Source organism: Lathamus discolor, chromosome 1, assembly GCF_037157495.1.
Source record: "Lathamus discolor isolate bLatDis1 chromosome 1, bLatDis1.hap1, whole genome shotgun sequence".
NCBI classification, from domain to species: Eukaryota; Metazoa; Chordata; class Aves; order Psittaciformes; family Psittacidae; genus Lathamus; species Lathamus discolor.
In genome coordinates, this window is record NC_088884.1 from 20,596,337 (window position 1) to 20,614,252 (window position 17,916).

Consider the following 17,916-nt stretch of genomic DNA (forward strand, 5'->3'; position numbering starts at 1 on the left):
TCAGAAACTTTGGACTGCTCCATGGACAAGTACTCTTAAGTTTCAGCATCAGAATTTATTGTGTGGAACACGGGACAAATAACATTTTTTTCTAAACGTAGAAGCAGGGAGGAACAAGACAAGCTCTCCCTGAGCCTCTGCAGGAATTCAGGTCCTGAAGCACCTTGATTTGAAGGAGCAGTGATGTGTAAGCACCATTGTTGCATTCATATCTCAGCAGCAACGCTCAGCTCCGAGTATACTCGGATTAAAACCCAGTACAAAACCAGACCTGACTGCAATGAAGATGCTAATTTGAGTGGTAGAGCTATCTCCCTTTTGACAGAAAGCAGTTGATTCGTGATTTTCCAGAGTGCAATCTCCTATTTAAATTTTGTTGTGATTTCTCTGCTTTTAAAGGGGCACAACCTCATCTGTTGTAAGATGGTATATCTTCACTGATTTGCAGTAGTTTAAAAGCAGGCATGAAATATTCATGTTTGCTTTGTTCACCCCTGGATTTTCCCTTTTAGCCTGGCATTAGTCCATTAGTTCTCAGCACCCACCAGCTGCTGCAAGGACAACCAGCAGCAGTTCCTCAAAGTATTCCCTCTGTGCTCCCAGAGAAGCAGCAGATCCTATGGCGGCTGGCTGGAGAGAGGCTGTGCTGGGGCACCGCCACTGAGCAAGGCTCATTAGGTTTGTTCAAAGTCTTCTTCCATACATGAGGCTTACCAAGGTTTACATGGCTCTCGGCTTAAAATAATTGCAGTAATCCCTTAGACTGACAACACTGAATTGTTGTGCTTCCTCCAACAATAACATTTAGTCCTAATGTAATACTCAGCTGGTGGGGCGGAAAAATCAAATGCTTCTTTTTGTTGTTGTGTTACAGCTATTCTGTAGGAGTGGGAAGAAAGGAATGTCGCTTGAATCTGCGGTGCTGGGTGCAGGCTCTAATCATTCTAGGGCACATGTGGGCGTTCTGCACAGTCTGGGGCACAATCTTGCACTAGTACAAACACAAAGTAACTCTGCTGGACTCCCAGTGGGAGGAAAGTCAGCTCCTTTCTATTGTGCGGGCCAACCTTTTGTTTAATTTCTGTGAGACAAATATGCTCAGAACATCAAGTATCACTTCTATAGTTTTCAGTTAGGATTTACCAGACAACTGAATGAATAAAGTGGACAGGGAGGAATGCTACTACTTAAAAAAATCAGTTCAATGCAATTTAAAATGCTATAAGGAATAAGAGTAAGTCAACACTAACCTATTGGTGTTTGCTATTTTCTCTCAGGCTCAGAAAAAGGAAGAAAAGAGTGTTAATGACATGCCATGAATACCATTTCTGGTCCAAAAAATACTCTCCACTGATGTTGCATGGCTGCACCATGTGCTCAGGAGCTCCCTGGAGAGGGAAAGCCCGATGCCTTAAAAAGTTCTGATGCCTTAAAATGGGCTCCAACCTTTTTCTAATGCAGCCTGGGCTGGCTACACTATATGGTGATTCTCTAAGCATGCCTCCCAAATCCGGCTCTTTGCAGTGTTTTGAACTACAGGTAAACAATCAGTGTGGCAGGAAACATGGGCTTCCTGGGGGGCAGTTTAAGCCCACTCTTGAACACAGTCTTCATGTCTCGAGGCTCAAAGAATGTGAATCTTCTTGCTTTGCACACAGTGTAGTCTGTATTATTTTCTAATATGTTATCATATGAAGATAATGTGGTAGCACTGCAGACCACCCAGGCTATTCCAGGACTCAGGCCATTATGCTTGTTCTGTAGTATAAGCATTCAAAATACATCTCCTAGTGCAAAGGCTACCCTCACTGGAAAAAGCAGAGGAGATTGGGGGTGGGGGGTGAAAGGAAAACCTTTTAGCTTAAAACAGGAGAAAAATTGTGGTATAGAGCACTGAGAACCTTGCCAGCTTGGACACAGGCCAAAGAAGCTTTGTGATTATTCCTATGTATGTCATAAACTGACCCAGGCAGTCACTGTCACCAAGTGACAAGGGAAGTACAAGCATGTTTAGCTGATTTTATGGATGTTTCATCAACCCACCACACCATCTGCTTTTGCTCTAGAACTAAGCATGGTTCTAACTCCCCACGCTGGACAACTCTCAGGTGTGAATGTCTACAGATGAGAGACACGTACGCAGCATCAAGTGAGGACAGTGAGGCCAACCCGGAGGCGGCTAGGGAGAGAGGCGCTGCCGCTTTCCCTGCGGCCGTGGCCTGGCGGGTACGGGGACCCGAGGAGCAACCGCTGCCCGGCGGCTCCCGAAGGCCACTTCCGCGCTGCGTGTGAAGGATGCCGCGGCCTTGGGCTGGTGGTAGAGCTTTAATCAGAAAGAACCCTTTTCTTAACCGATCTTCGCTGCTGCCTGGCTTTTCAGGACCATCAGCACAGCGCCCGGAGGCTCCATCCCCGTCTTGGCAGCGTCCTTGTAGATCTCAGGACGTGCGTAGTCTGAACTGCCAGGGACGAGACCTTTCTGCCAAAATCCCAAGGGCTGCAACAGAAGGAAAGCGAACAGAGCTGAAACCCATCTATTTGCAGAGAGCCGCAGGGATCCCCTCCAGACCATGCCAGTCCCAGCCACCCCTTTCCTCGGTCAGGAGGCGCAGCCGGGACAAATGGATCACGTTGAAACTGCTGCCCAGGAATGCAACAAGTGCCCCCGAGCTGTTCCCTGGAGCAGGACAGGGCACGGCAGCACGCTGCCCAGGCTGTCCCCGGCACACACAGCACTACCCCTACTCAACGCCGCAGGCCTCCCGCAGTATCTCCGCGGGCTGCCGGTCGGGTGCAGCGCTGCCAGCGCTGGGCAGATTGCTCCATCAGACCCGCTGCTGCCCAGCACGCTCCCGGCAGCACGGCCCCGGCTCTGCCGGTTTGGCTGCACGCCCCGTCCCTCAGCAGGGTGACCCCAGGGAAGGGCAGAACCCGAAGGGAGGTGGGACTGAGCAAGGTGCCAGTGAGCCCCGCTGGGAGGGCAGGGTGGAAGAGGGAGGCATAGAGACCCTGACTGCACAGGCCCTGCACGGGGCGGTCGGGGCTCTGGCAGCCACAGGGCTGCTCCTCACTGCTAGCGCAGAGGCTGCGAGTGCGGCCAGGCTGCCGAAAGGGGGACCGATGGACCTCATGGCTGCCTCTCGCCCGGTGACCTGAGCATTCTGCAGTTACGGCAGCCTCTGACGCACGTATTTTTCAGCTCTTCTGCTGTCCTTCTCCAGCTGCAGAGGGCATGGGGCAGGCACAGACCCTCCCCAGTCGGCCGGACCAATCCCTCCTCCCAACACCCTACACTCCCCTGCCTCCTCAGGCCATTTGCGTCTCCCAGCCAGGAGCCCTGTGGGGTTGAGGTTCAGAGAGAGTCGGACGCAGAGCCGGGTCTGGAGGTGTTGAGAGCCCTCTGCGCCACTGACAGGGCCTACATGGATCTCCTGCAACATCCTGAGGGCGGGGAGGTGAGACGGGCAGGGACAAGAGCCCTTGGGGACTCTGTGCAGGGAAGGAGGATGCAGCTCCAGGCTGCAGACTGCGCTGGAGCAGGACAGGCGAGGCACCGCTGCACAGGGTGCACCCCATGTGCAGCCTGGAACTTGTGTTCACAAAGCACTCAGCAGTTCTCCATGTCTCCTGTGCCTGCATGTGGCTGGTTACACTTCAGCAGCTTCGCAGCAACACGGAGGGCTTCCTGAGAGGCCTGCAGAGGGGGACAAGGATTGGGGGAGTGTGGGGAACGGTGCACAAGAAGCTGCGCCAGCAGACCTGAATGAGAGCAAGAACATCCTGACCCTCATCAGCTGCAAACCATGGGAGTCAAGAGGAATCGAAGTTAAAACGCGGAGATGATCTCCGAGAACTGTAGATACTGAAACAAAGAAGTTGCTGAAGACAAAGATATTATGTTGTGCCTGGGACTTTCCCAGGAGCTAATGAAAGTCTCCAATGTGGACTAAGGGGACAAAAGAATGTGTTCAACGAAAATGGAAACTAATAATGTAGCAGAAAGTGGTAACAAAAAATGTGCTTATACATCTGGGTACAAGAGCAAAGGCGCAAGGACAATGATGTGATTGGTTGAAAAGGCACGTCATCAGTAATGTCATTGGCTGGGAAAAAGTGTATGATGTTGCAAAAAGTACCAAAAAGAAACTAAAGGATACTAACAATTACTAACCACTAGGCAGGGGTCTATAGAAAGCCTGAAAGCTCGCTCAATAAACGATTTCAGTTGCACCACAACTGAAGTCCGTGCCTCCATTGGCACAGGGGTGTTGTGGACAGGGCTTGGTGCCCAAAGCCCTCGCCCCCAGCACCTGCAGGGACAGCTGAGAAGCCTCTGGGGACTCTGGTGTTTAGGGCTTGGTGGCCATGGGCTGCTGCTGATCCTGCCTGGACTGCAAAGGGCAGGTGTGGGAAATGTCCCTGCCAGCTTCCCTATCCCTCTCTGATGCCCAGGCCACCCCTGCGGGCTCAGCATGCCCTTCCCTGCACCACTGCTCAGGTTTGGAATCTACCTGGGCCACGCACTCGGTCTCATCACTCATGTGCAGCACAAGTGGGACCAGGCTCCTCCACACCTTCTTCTATCTTTGCCACTTGTGCTTCCAAACCACCACGTGCATCAACTCTTTGAAGAGGCGGATTGAGAACTCTCACACCTGGCCAGGCTCCTGGTAGGGAGGAGGACAGGAGGACTTCAGCAACAGCCACTTCCTGAGCAAGCATGCCTGAGGGGAGGGGAGGGGGCTCAGGTCTCCAGAGGCATCAGACCATCAGGGAGTAGCTGTGCTGGGCTGCAGGGCCCAGAAGCCATCCCCACGAGGGCGCATGGATGTGAAGAGAGACACAGCCCTGCCTAAGTGCTGCCACCACGATGTGCTTGTGGGCAGTTGTCCTGGAAGGGGGCCCATCAGTGGGGCTCAGGCTCCCACAGCAGCCTTATATCATCAAAGAGTTGCTGGAGCTCTTCGGCCAGCTCTTCCTTCTTCACACGACCCATCACATTTCTGAACACAGGCAGGGCCCACACCTTGTTGTCAATGTGGGTATTCTGCAGGGTCTCCGTCATGTCCAGCAGCAGGACCAGCATTTTCCTTGCCTGTATGAAGCACAGAATCTCTTTTTCGTGAAGCGATGAAAGACAACCCTGGCAAAAATGCTCAGGCCAATAAGCACCAACCTCTCATCCGACTGCCTGGCCGGTGGCACAGGAATCCCTGCAGCAGCCTCCTGGCAGGCAGCGCCCGTGAGTGCACTGATGGGGCCAGGGCCTGTGAGGGGATGCTGGGGGCATCTGAGGCCGCAGCTCCTGACTCCCAGCACAGGTCAAGCCACCGTGTTACCCACTGCCCAGCCCCAGGCTGCCAACGCAGCTTCACTGGACTATGCCCTGCTCACCATGTCAGGTCTCTGGGACAGTGTGACAAGGCCTCTGAGCATCAGTGAGAGCGGCACTGGCCTTGCGTGCAGCAGGGTCCTCTGAACTCTGTACACCCCAGCAAGCTTCTCTGCTGTCACATCACCGGAGGCCAGCAGCTGAAACAAAGACGGCAGTGAGAGACCTGGCGAGCCTGCAGGGCTCCCTGCCCTGTGCAGCTCCTGGGTCCCACTGGCAGCTCAGAGCAAGATCATCAGGGACAGAGAGGATGTCTTGGGGACAGTCGCTGCACACCACACGTTTGTCTGTGCTGGCTCTGCGTGCTCTGAGATAGGCACCGTCTTGCTCGCACCTCTCTGAGGAGCCATCCAAGAGCAATAGCTAGCACAAAGGAAGTGACAATGCTTCCTGTGTCCAATCTTGCAGCCAACTCAGCCTGTGAAGAGGCCCCTGGGGTCTGTGCCCTTGCCCCAACTCTTGCCCTGGCCCAGGTCTCCAGTCTGCAGAGTGGGGCAGGAGGATGCAGGCAAGGGGCAAGCAGAGGACTGCCTGGGCAGACAGGGGATGCCTGGGCTTTGTGCACCCACTCCCAAGCAGTGTGGCATGGCCCTCCATGGCTGGTGCAGGGGAACCTGGTGCTGGGCTGGCCCTATGCGGTTGTGTCCCTATGTCCTTGCACAAGCAAGGACTGCTGTGGTTACAGTCAGCCAAGTGCTGGGTGCAGGCCTTCTCTGTGCTGGAGCTGAATATGCTGTGCAACTGCAGGTCCTGGAGCTTGCCGCTCAGCTCCCTCAAGACCACCTCCAAGGTGTGGGGCTGGGACAGCAGTGCATCCCACATGGCCAGAGCAGCACTGCAGGCCCAGAGCGCTCTGTCAGCAGGGGTGCCTTGGCCACCACACGGTGTGTGGGCCTTGCCTGCAGCAGCTAGGCTGTCCTAAAGCCCTGGCCCTTCCCAACCCCTTGCCCGGGGGCCTGCCTGGGCAGGCAGGAGGGGGCTGAGATAGTGTTCCCCATGGGGCAGGGAGGAACCTCATGGTGGGGCTCAGGGCTGGCTTGGCCAGCTTTGGCTGCTGCAGGCCTGGCCAACCCAGCAGGGCTGGAGAGTGTGGTTGGGTTCAGGACCCTGCTCCTTGGGGGTGTCCTGCGGTTTTCTGTGTGTCTCCAGACCCCTATCCAAACACGATACAAGCCCATGAGGGCTGTTGGGCTGAGTCACATGAAGGAGAGAGCTTCAGCAGGCATATGACCAATTCCCTGGGGCACTGCTCTGCCATCCGGAGGAGCGTCAAGGCCAGGCTGTGCCAGGCTGATGCTGCACTGATGTGCTTCATGTTCTCATAGATGCAGCTCATGTTTGGCACCTGAAGGGCGCACGGGTGAGCATGGTGCTGCCACCAGACTGCAGCCATTTCCTCAGCTGCTTTGGAAATGGCCGCCCTTCCCATCCTGCTCTGCTGGCCTCAAATGGCTTCAAGGTGCCTGAGGCACCTGGCAGAGGATGGGCGGGATGCAGGGAGGAAGAACACCTGCAAAGGCTCAAAGAGCAAGGCAGCCACAGTCTGCCTACCTCCATCAACCAGGAGGTGGGTTCTATCACGGCCACATTTAGGATGCTACTTGCCTTCTGCTTGTCACAGATGCACAGAGTCTTTCATGGCCTCAGTGGACATGAGGATGATGGCTGTATTCTCAGGTGGCTGAAGGTATTCCCCAGATGCCAATCCAGGATTGGACCTGGTGGCCATTGGCACCCAGTGACAGCAGACCCAGCACCAGGCAGGACCTGCGAAGCTCATGAAACCATTGCTTCTGGGGGTTAAGTCTGAGTAGTATGTGTGTTTTCCTATGGCTGGAAAGAGTTATCACTTGGTAACTCTTGGGAGGAAAGGGTGGAGGATTTGGTATAAATTTCTGGCTGTTTACATGAGGAAGATGAAGGAGGCGTGTGGTGTCTCCTCAGCACTTGCAGCAACAGTACCTCTGATAGAACTGACAAGCCAGGACCAGCTCCATAACTCTCCAGATGAGGAATAATACATGTGGGCAAAGAAGTAACAAACTGACCTGCTCTGTATACTCAAGAGCAGGGTTTCACCTTTAACTCAGTGGTTAATGAGAATGCACATAATAATAGAATCATTCTGCTTTCAGGCTTTAACATTCTCCTCTTATTCCCCAGTGATACTTTTGTTGACTGAGTTTAGAAGATAGAAACATTGCAATATGGCACTGTGTAATGCTACTGTTCCAGCTATCACTGCACTCCATCTCTTAACAATGTTTTAAGTGCATTTTTATTTAGCTTCCAGGCGCCTGCAGCGGTCTCTCGTCTCTCAGCTATGTGCTGTGCCTGGGCAACCACTGCCTGGAAAGCACGTGGTTTCTTTAGGTGCACTGTATAGATGTTGTTGGGTTGATCTTGATACATGTGTACGCTACAATACCACAGTGAGGTCACATAGCTCTGTGTTTCAGATGCCACTGTGTCATGGCAGGAGTCTAGGGTTTCATTTCCACAGCTCCCTTATGTGCCATTTACAGGCTTGTGACTGGGCTGAGTTCAGCTCTGGGGCAGCTGAACACCAAACAGCTACTGACAGGTGGAGGGACAGGCGGATGAGGAGCAGTCTGGGCAGAGAGGGACGTGAATACCAGCGCTACGTGTGTGTAATAGAAAGGGGTGAGCAGCCACCACAGCGAGCACCTGATCCCGTCGCAACCAAAGGCCGGCGACTGTCGGCTGGGCGGAGGGGCGGGGGAGGTGGGGGGGAAGCCCCCGTGGCCGGGCAGGTGCGAGGGTACCCGGCGCCTCCTGACCGCCTCTTCCGCGCTGCGTGTGAAGGACGTGGCCTTGGGGTGGTGGTTAGAGCCCGGGCTGCGCAGGGCTCCCGGCACCTTTATCAGGATCAGGAAAGCACTGTGCTAAAGGGGTTTGTATCTTGGCTCTGACAAGCCATCAGTGTCCCTGGGTCAGTCAGATAATTGTGAGGTGAGGTCCTGCTCCAATTTTATTGCTCATTATGCTGCATATTCAGTCCCCTGCATTTAATAACAGATATTCTGCAGGATCTTATCGAGGCAAATCTGTAAAGGATGCCCTGGTCTAATAAGGCACCATCCATATGAGGGTAGGTAGAGGATGGTAGCTATGCATCATGCTTCCTTTATCAGCCTCCCTGGGGCTGCTGCAAGCTCTGCAGCTCTCATCTCCCTTGTCACCAGCCTCCAAGCATATTGATTCCAAAACCAGATCCATCACAGAGAGCAAGGTATGCTGCTGACAGCATGACTTCAACTGGACAAAATTTGTTTCAGCCCATCAGACTTCTGAATATATCAGCTTTGGTTTTGCTGATAAAAAGTCAACAAAAAGATTATTCTGTAAGAATCCAGGGATTTTACTGCATCTCTGTGGGTGTGCAAAGTCTTTTTTTTTTTTTTTTTTTTTTCAAAAACCACGCACGTCTTTGATAAGGTGTTTGGTGATCGGCTTGCCTGTTGAGACAGCTTGGTTTAAGCCCATCAAGGTGTCACTGCATCTATGTCACATTGTTATTACAGTGTTAACCAGAATGGAGAAAAGATCATTGTCTTTATTAATCATTTGTGATTTTTCTAATCCCTTGATATCAGTAGTGTAACGTCACTGCAGTAGGACTTTTGTTACAAAATAAATGCCAAAGCTTGAAGGTGCATTCCTCAGCTCTAGATTAACTGGGGGAGAGGGATACAGGGTTTATATTATCTGATGATTCCTTAGTTGTTTTCTTATCCTTTAGACAGTTTTTTCTTTTTTTCAGCAGTATCCTGTGATCTGGTTCAAGTACTTCCCTTATGTCTGTTCAGCTCAGAACTGCTTGTTTTAAGCCAGTTTTGCTTAGTCTTAGCTAAAGCTGTTTGTCTAATAAAGACAAATAGTTTCTGCTTTCTCTCTGTTGGAAGTTGCTGCCGACTGCGCATTTTCACTGTCAGCTGGACACCAACATGGGCTGTCTCTGTTGCCTTGGTTTTCAGAGAAAAATAAAATAAGTAGAAGGGGTATAACTGGGTACCTACATTCTTTCATTTGTCAGCTATGACAGATACATATGAAAGAAATACCTAGCAAAAAAAGGGCAAATGATTTTGAAAGGTCTGGAGAAAAAGCAAAATACTGAGCAGAGCTTGGGCACTGGACATCCTTTCTGCATGCTGCAGACAAGTGACTTCAGAGCCTGTTCCCAGCTGGAGCATGGGTGTGCTTACATGGTGACTAAATGCATCAAATGGAATAAAATCAGAAGTCAGCAAATCTCAGTGATTTGCCCTCACACAGAATATAAACCAGTAACTGTTTCCTCCTTAACAATAGAGGAATGACAGATACATTTCTGTGTTAAGTTGCTCATGACAGGTTTTTCTCAGGGGGCAGGGCAGTCTGCCACTTCCCTGCAGTCTTCAATAACCTATAGTGATATTATTATTGTCGTTGTTATTATTATTACTATTATTATTATTACTATTAGCTTGCTGATACTGCATTTCCCATGTGTCAGCTCAGAGTGTCTTGGGGCAGCAGATCAATATATCCAGCGATCAGTGAAGCATAGGGCTAATTACACCAGAGCCCTGCCTGAGGAGGTATGCGCAGAGCCATGGTGCCGGGCAGTGCTGATCCTCCCCACTTCCCACCAGCAGGCAGACCCCAGCAGGAGCAAGCTCTGGTGAGTTCCATGGGTTTTGGCACAGCCTGGCTGGGCAGCACTGGCCCTGCCTGCCCCAGAGTGCAATGCCATGAGGTGCACCAGGGCACAGGTAGCCACTGATACAGTGCTCTCTGAAGCCTGAGGTAAATCACCTGCGGGATATCCCCAGCCCTGCTAGTGACAGCTCCTTGAACCAGACTGTGACAGGCATGGGAGCAGAGGGGCAGGGTGGGTGGCACAGCTCTCACAGCGGGGGCATGCTCAAGAAGCTGCAATTTAGAATCACATGCTGCAGTATGAAAGAAAAACATAACTGTAGGAATTTGCTGCCCTCTGGCAGGATTTTCTTACAGCTCTGGTTCATTGTGAGCTGTGAGAGCAGTGCTCAGTGATGATGCTCCAGCTCAGCAAGGTCTCTGCATTTCCCAGCTGATTGTCAGCAGAGTAGAGCAAACAGCTGGGCACCGCTGCTGCTGCCTGCCTGGAATCCTTCTGAAAAGCCAGAAGCACATGCAGGGGCTGGTGTAAAAGGCAGAGCTGCTGGGCTGGCAGGAGTATCCTACCCCTTCTCTCCATCCCTTTGGGGTGATTGGGCAGCAAGCCTGACTCTCTAGAGCTGGTCTTTTCGTTCGTTGTCTCCTCACAAGAGCGAGCCCACCATCTTCCAGCTTTGTCTGTACAGCCTTCTAGCAAGAAAATTCATCTTGCTGACAAGCTGCGAATGGCTTTGCTGGTTTGAATTCTTGATATGAATTCTTTCATATACCATGCCAAGATACTCAGCAAATCAGGCTAACTTTCATTAATCCCATTAATGCTGTTATGGCACTTGTGGATATGTGGGTAGTGGTTTTGAAAACCTGGGTTTCTTCTTCACTAAACACAAAGTATTGTTAATCTCTTGGGGTGAGATTTCTCTGAGGAAATGTTGAGTTCTACAGTGTCTACACCATACTGCATCAGTTCCATGGACTGACTGCCTGGTCAGCAGGAGAACAGGCACATCTTGGACACTTCAGAGCACTCTGATATCTCAAACTGTCAGATGACTGTACCCTAAAAGCACCCATGTCTTATTAAATGTACCAAGGTTGGCTACCTTGAATGTTGATGTTTTTGCTGCAGGTACCTGAAATTAGGTCGTGCTAGTCCTACCCTAAAATAGCAAAGAAATGGGGGAGTGGGGAGTCCATAGAAGTACCTTAGGAGTATAGAGATTCCTGATTGGTTTTCTCTTTTGAGAGAAAGGAAGGATAACATAGATGCTCTGTTCCCATTAGTATATGTAATAGTCTGGCTGCCCATATGACGTCCATGAGCCTCACCTCCAGCAGCTCACTACCCTAGGAATGATAAATAGGTAGGCAAGGGCTAAGGAAGAAGAACAACAAGCAGGACTCGCATACAAATCCATGATCATCCCTGATGGCTGATTGTACAGGTTAATTGTGTGGGATTTCCTCAGGGTTTGGAATGCAGGGGTGAGCCTGGAGTTGGAGGATGTGTAAGACTCTCTCTTTTACCAGTAATGTAAGTATGTAGGTTTTGCTGTGTATCTGTTTTCTTTTCTGCTTAATAAACACATAATGGCAGGGATCTTGTGACTAATGATTCTGCTTGTAGCGGTGGCCACAGGCCTTAGCTTCAAAGTCCACATTGTACAGTGCAGTGCTATGCAGAGCTGTCAGAGCTGGTCTGGAAGGTGCTAGCTCTGTGTGATAGTGCAGCCAGGCTAATAAATAGCTCATGGTTCTGCTTTATTGTTATTGGGGATTTGAACTTGTATCCCTTTATGGTACTGCACGGTGACAGTGAAATATGTGTGCTTGTTTAGAGCCATTTGGAGTATCTCTGGCTGCGCTGTACTAGACAGGTCAGGGATGTTCATGAAGCTGTGAAGTTGGTGATAAAAGCCAAGGCTTGATTTTATTGTTACCTTTGTTATTATTGAGAAAGCTTGAAGAATATGTTGAAACTGTTTCTTCATCAGCCTGTTAACTGTAACAGCCATGGCCCCTAAGACACCCTGGGACTCCAGGGGTCCACATCCATCACTGAAGTGATGGCAGTATCCTTGGTGATTTCAGTAAGACCTGGATTGATGAGACATACAGTTGTGGTTATGCTGACTTCCACAGACTTCCACTGATTTACTTCAGCTGAGAACATTCCCCCTTTCTTTGGGTTAGATTGTACTCACTTGTGTTAGCAAGATAGATACCTTAGAAGTGGCTAATACAAATTCATATAGCTGTATATGGAATAGGTAATAATGCCTCTTCTGTTATGTTACAGACAAACTGGGAGATCCACCTAATGTTGTCTCTTCAGTCATGTACGTACTTCCTGAAAATGGGACACTGTTTTGCATCGTTAACTCTTCAGCCCCTAGCATGACTGCACATTTCACTCATCTGCACTTCCCTTGCTATGAAAACAGCCCAGCCACCAGTGTGAGAGAGCAAGCCTTTCTTAGCCACTTGGAATGGCCAACAGACCTGGGCTCACTGAGGTGCAATGTCATACTGAACCTGACAATGTTCCATATGATTGGAAGCCCATTAGCTAAAGCAAGAGGGCAGACACATCACAGGAAGTCCTTGTTAATGGTGGCCGACCCTAGAACTTCAGTTTGCAAACTCATCTGGAAAAAAATGGCCATGACTCTAACTACTACATCCCAGATAAGGACTTCAGTGGATAAGTTATTACAGAGTGAGAGCACTGGAGACCTCAGTGGGCCCACAACTGTGATGCAATAAAAAGTATGCAGAAGAAAATCCAGGAAACTCATAACCAAAAGGGAAGGGAATATTTCAGCAAATGATGTTGAACATTTAGCCAGAGTTTCCTTTGAAGAAAGTGCAAAGCTTTTATGAGGGAAACAATTGCATAAGGAACGAAAGCAGAGCAAAAGGCCTTTTGGGGATACTATCTGTGCCCTGACTGTCATAATTACAATTTCCATGATCAGAACTACATGTGTTCCTGTCCAGAGAGTGAAGTTATGAGGAGCAATGAACTTTCCTGGCTCTGGGATAGCAGTGCAGCCCTGTATCCTTCCATTGACATCAAGAAACCTCTTGGAAACAGTCAAAATATTTTACACTTTTCTCAGTTTAGGCTGAATGAATCCATAAAAGTTTCCTTCATGACATCCCAAGATTATGCTTTGCTTGTATTTGTGTATACCTGATCAGGTTATAGAGATGAACCTCTATTATTTCTCTCTATGGTAAGCTTTTGCTGGAACAATGTGGGCTGCCTTTATGTTTTTCCCGTTCTTGCAGATGGTGCATCAGGATGGAAAACCTCCTACTTGGGCCAGCTCTGCTGGTTCATGTTAATTGTCCACATGCTTTAAAGAGCTCAGTGTTCTGAAGAAAAAATACAGCCTCAAAAACTGGTGGTTTTTTTCTTTTTTTTTTTTGCTTTGGTTCATCCCTATGCTATACTCAAACATGCATTTGAATGGATTAAAAGGATTTCAGCATTTTGATGTAGTATGTATAAGACAGTTAATATCCTCCCTGATGTACTTTCTTCTGCTCAGGTATTCAATCACCAACTAATCCTCAGATAGCTGCCCCTTTATAGAAGGGAAAATGAGGCAGAGATGTTAGCAGCTTGCTCAGTGTTACATCAGAATGAGAAATTGAAACCAGCAGTCTTTCTGCATGCCTCCATCTTAAAGACATTTAATTTAGTCCCATACCTACCCGAAGCAGGCAAATAGTGCACCAGAACCACAGAGTTCTGTTCACATCAGCTGAACACACACAAGTATTTTCAAGAAGCGCCTTACCTTTGTCCTTCTTCATGTCATTTTGGACATCCTCCCAAAAACTGGATGGAGACACATCACAGTACTGTGAAAAAGCAGCATAACCTATCTGTCACAGCCGTGGCTTCGTCCTCCACTGTAGACAGCACTACCAGCAAGTCTCAATTTCTGTGTTTCATAGTTTAGTAAGTGAGCTGTATTGCCATTTTAAAGGCTATGTTAAGTCTTTCAGACCACATACAAAGTCTGAAGCTGGCACCTTGTCTGGGAAGGAGCATTAGCTCTCTCTCCTATTAGGTCCCGCTACTCTGTTAGCACTGCCATCACCCACTACACTGCCCACTAAGGGATTGTACTTCTCTCTGTCTTGAAGGCAAATGCTTATTTTTAGGTATTAAAGGAAATGCAGACACCTGTTGTTATCCATGTTACCCTTTCTTAGCTCTGTAAGAAGAGGACATCAATAACTGCTTCAGGCTGCTGTGCATCCCCTTTGACATTTTATGCCCAGTTTCCATATCTTTTCCCCTTCAGGCAACTAATTCCTGTAAAGCTTTTCTGCTTTGATTCTTGATGTGTGGTGGCTCTTTGTCCTGTTTCAGCTGGGATAAGGTTAATTTTCTTACTAGTAGCTGGTGCAGTGCTGTGTTTTGGCTCTGGTATGAGAATAATGCTGATAATACACCAATGTTTTAGTTGTTGTAAGCAGTATGTACCCTGATCAAAGACTTTGCAGTCTCTCATGCTCTACCAGTGAGGAGGGATACAAGAAACCAGGAGAAAGCAGAAACAGGACACCTGACCCAAACCAGCCAAACGGGTATTCCATACCACAGCACGTCATGCCCAGTATATACACTGGGGGCAGTTACCTGGAAAGCGCAAATCACTGCTCAGGTCAGGCTGGGTATCAGTCAGTGGGTGGTGAGCAATTGTATTGTGCATCACTTGGGGGTTTTCCCTTTAAGTTTTAGACTTCTCTCTTCCCAGTCTTTATTATATTATTATTATTAAACTGTTCTTATTTCAACCCATTGCTTTAACCTTTTTCCAGTTCTCCTCCTCATCCCACCGGGGTTGGGATGAGGGGACAGAGCCGTAGGCTGAGTGAGTTGCCACCTGAGGTTAAACCATGACATCTTCAATCTCCCTTAATTCAATGATTATATCTAGGGAGTCATTTGCGTATCAATGGTCTTTCATCTCCAGTGCTTGGGCATAGTAATTTACTTGTTGCTGATCCTTAATCACTGTTTTAGTTAAGGATAAACATCCAAGCACCAAATACCCTCTCCTTACCTCTTGCAATATGATGAAAAGGTACAGTGAAAGACATGTCTCTGAAACAAACCTAGGAAGAGCACAAAAAATCAAAACTGAATTTCTTAAGATTTACCAGGTGTTGCATTTTCCCTTTCATTTGAGGCTGTACAATGCCAACATTCTCTCTCCTATAGTGCGTGCCTGTTTACAGTCACTTTTCTAAGGTTTTGTAAGAATCTCCCAGGGAAAGCAGCAAGAAAAATGCATGCCTTTGGTATCACACCTTTCAAATAGAGACGGACTGGAAAACAGCTGATTGACATAGCAGAATGGCTCTTTCTTCCCCTTATCAGCAAAAACACAACTGAGGGAATGCTGAGGGGAATTCTCATGTTAAAAAGTCCTCTTTAATGAAAAGATTTCAGTTGCTTCTGGTAATCAATATGAAATATGAAATAATTTTAGTTAAACTTTGCATCAAAGTAAATGAAAACAGTTGGTTTTTTTTTCCCCAGTGTTTGTTCATTTGCTTATTACCAACACCTAAAGCAGTACCTAAGTTTGCAACTTTCGTTTAGTAATCACAGAATCACAGAATCCCAAGGGTTGGAAGGGACCTCAAAAGATCATCTAGTCCAACCCCCCTGAAAGAGCAGGGTAACCTACAGTACATCACACAGGAACATGTCCAATGTAGGAGACTCCACAACCTCCCTGGGCAACCTGTTCCAGTGCTCTGTCACTCTTACAGTAAAGAAGTTCTTCCTGATGTTAACGTGGAACTTCCTATGCTCCAGTTTACACCCATTGCCCCTTGTCCTATCACTGGATATCACTGAAAAAAGCCTAGCTCCATCATCCTGACACCTACCCTTTACATATTTGTAAACATTGATGAGGTCACCCCTCAGTCTCCTCTTCTCCAAGCTAAAGAGACCCAGCTCCCTCAGCCTCTCCTCATAAGGGAGATGTTCCACTCCCTTAATCTTCTTTGTGGCTCTGCGCTGGACTCCTTCAAGCAATTCCCTGTCCTTCTTGAACAGAGGGGCCCAGAACTGGACGCAATATTCCAGATGCGGCCTCACCAAGGCTGAGTAGAGGGGGAGGAGAACCTCTCTTGACCTACTAACCACTCTCTTTCTAATGCACCCTAAGATGCCATTTGCCTTCTTGGCCACAAGAGCACATTGCTGGCTCATGGTCATCCTCCTATCCACCAGGACCCCCAGGTCCCTTTCCCCTTCACTACTTTCCAGCAGGTCACCCCCCAACCTGCACTGGTCCATGGGGTTGTTCTTCCCCAGATGCAAGACTCTACACTTGCCCTTGTTAAATTTCATCAAGTTTCTCCCCGCCCAACTCTCCAGCCTGTCCAGGTCTCGCTGAATGGCAGCACAGTCCTCTGGTGTGTCAGCCACTCCTCCCAGTTTTGTGTCATCAGCAAACTTGCTGAGGGTGCACTCAGTTCCCTCATCCAGATCATTGATGAAAATATTAAACAGCACCGGTCCCAGCACCGACCCCTGAGGAACTCCACTAGTCACAGACCTCCAGCTAGATTCTGCGCCATTGACCACAACTCTCTGCCTTCTTCCTTTCAACCAGTTCTCGATCCACCTCACTACTTGATCGTCAAGCCCACACTTCCTTAGCTTATCTATGAGGATGCTGTGGGAGACAGTATCAAATGCCTTACTGAAATCAAGAAAAACTACATCTACCGCTCTACCATCATCCCTCCACCTAGTCACTTCCTCATAGAAGGCTGTAAGGTTGGTCAAACATGACTTCCCCCTCATAAAACCATGTTGGCTGTTCTTAATGACCCCCTCATCCTTGATATGCCTAGAGATGGAGTCAAGAATAAGTTGTTCCATCGCCTTTCCAGGGTTGGAGGTAAGGCTGACCGGTCTATAATTACCCGGGTCCTCCTTCTTGCCCTTCTTATAGACTGGTGTGACATTTGCCATCCGCCAATCCTCAGGCACCTCTCCTGTTTCATAGAATCATAGAATCATAGAATAGTTAGGGTTGGAAAGGACCTCAAGATCATCTAGTTCCAACCCCCCTGCCATGGGCAGGGACACCTCACACTAAACCATCCCACACAAGGCTTCATCCAACCTGGCCTTGAACACCGCCAGGGATGGAGCACTCACAACCTCCCTGGGCAACCCATTCCAGTGCCTCACCACCCTAACAGGAAAGAATTTCCTCCTTATATCCAATCTAAACTTCCCCTGTTTAAGTTTTAACCCGTTACCCCTTGTCCTGTCACTACAGTCCCTGATGAAGAGTCCCTCCCCAGCATCCCTATAGGCCCCCTTCAGATACTGGAAGGCTGCTATTAGGTCCCCACGCAGCCTTCTCTTCTCCAGGCTGAACAGCCCCAACTTCCTCTCTGTACTCTAGACAACAAACCTTCAACCACAATAAAATATAGTTCAGAGGAACAAGAATGAAAAGAAAATGTAGTCCGAGGGACAGCCACATAACAAACCATTGGATTACTTTAGAAAGACTGTGAAATGCTGAATTAGCTTGACAGTGATGCCTTTACTCTTTTCACTGTTCCCAGATTTTCTTAACACTATTGGGCAGAGTACCCTAGGAACTGAATGCATTGTTACTTGATGAGTTATGTATTTAATTTCTTCAGATTAAGCCTGTGCCTGATTTAAATGCAGTGTGTAAGATCTTCATTTTATCCTATGAATAGACACTGATGGACTGCACCAGTCATGAATACTTGGTACCAGCAGAGCTGACTACTTAACCAGTCCTTGCTGTCCTGCTGTCAGGATGACC

The 17,916-nt window shown here is 48.8% G+C and overlaps 1 pseudogene; it reads left to right on the forward strand.

Annotated features, from left to right (window-relative positions):
- The first annotated feature begins 12,485 nt into the window (after nucleotides 1-12,485).
- Nucleotides 12,486-13,425, forward strand: LOC136008507 (hyaluronidase-4-like; annotated as a pseudogene).
- The last annotated feature ends 4,491 nt before the right edge of the window (nucleotides 13,426-17,916 follow it).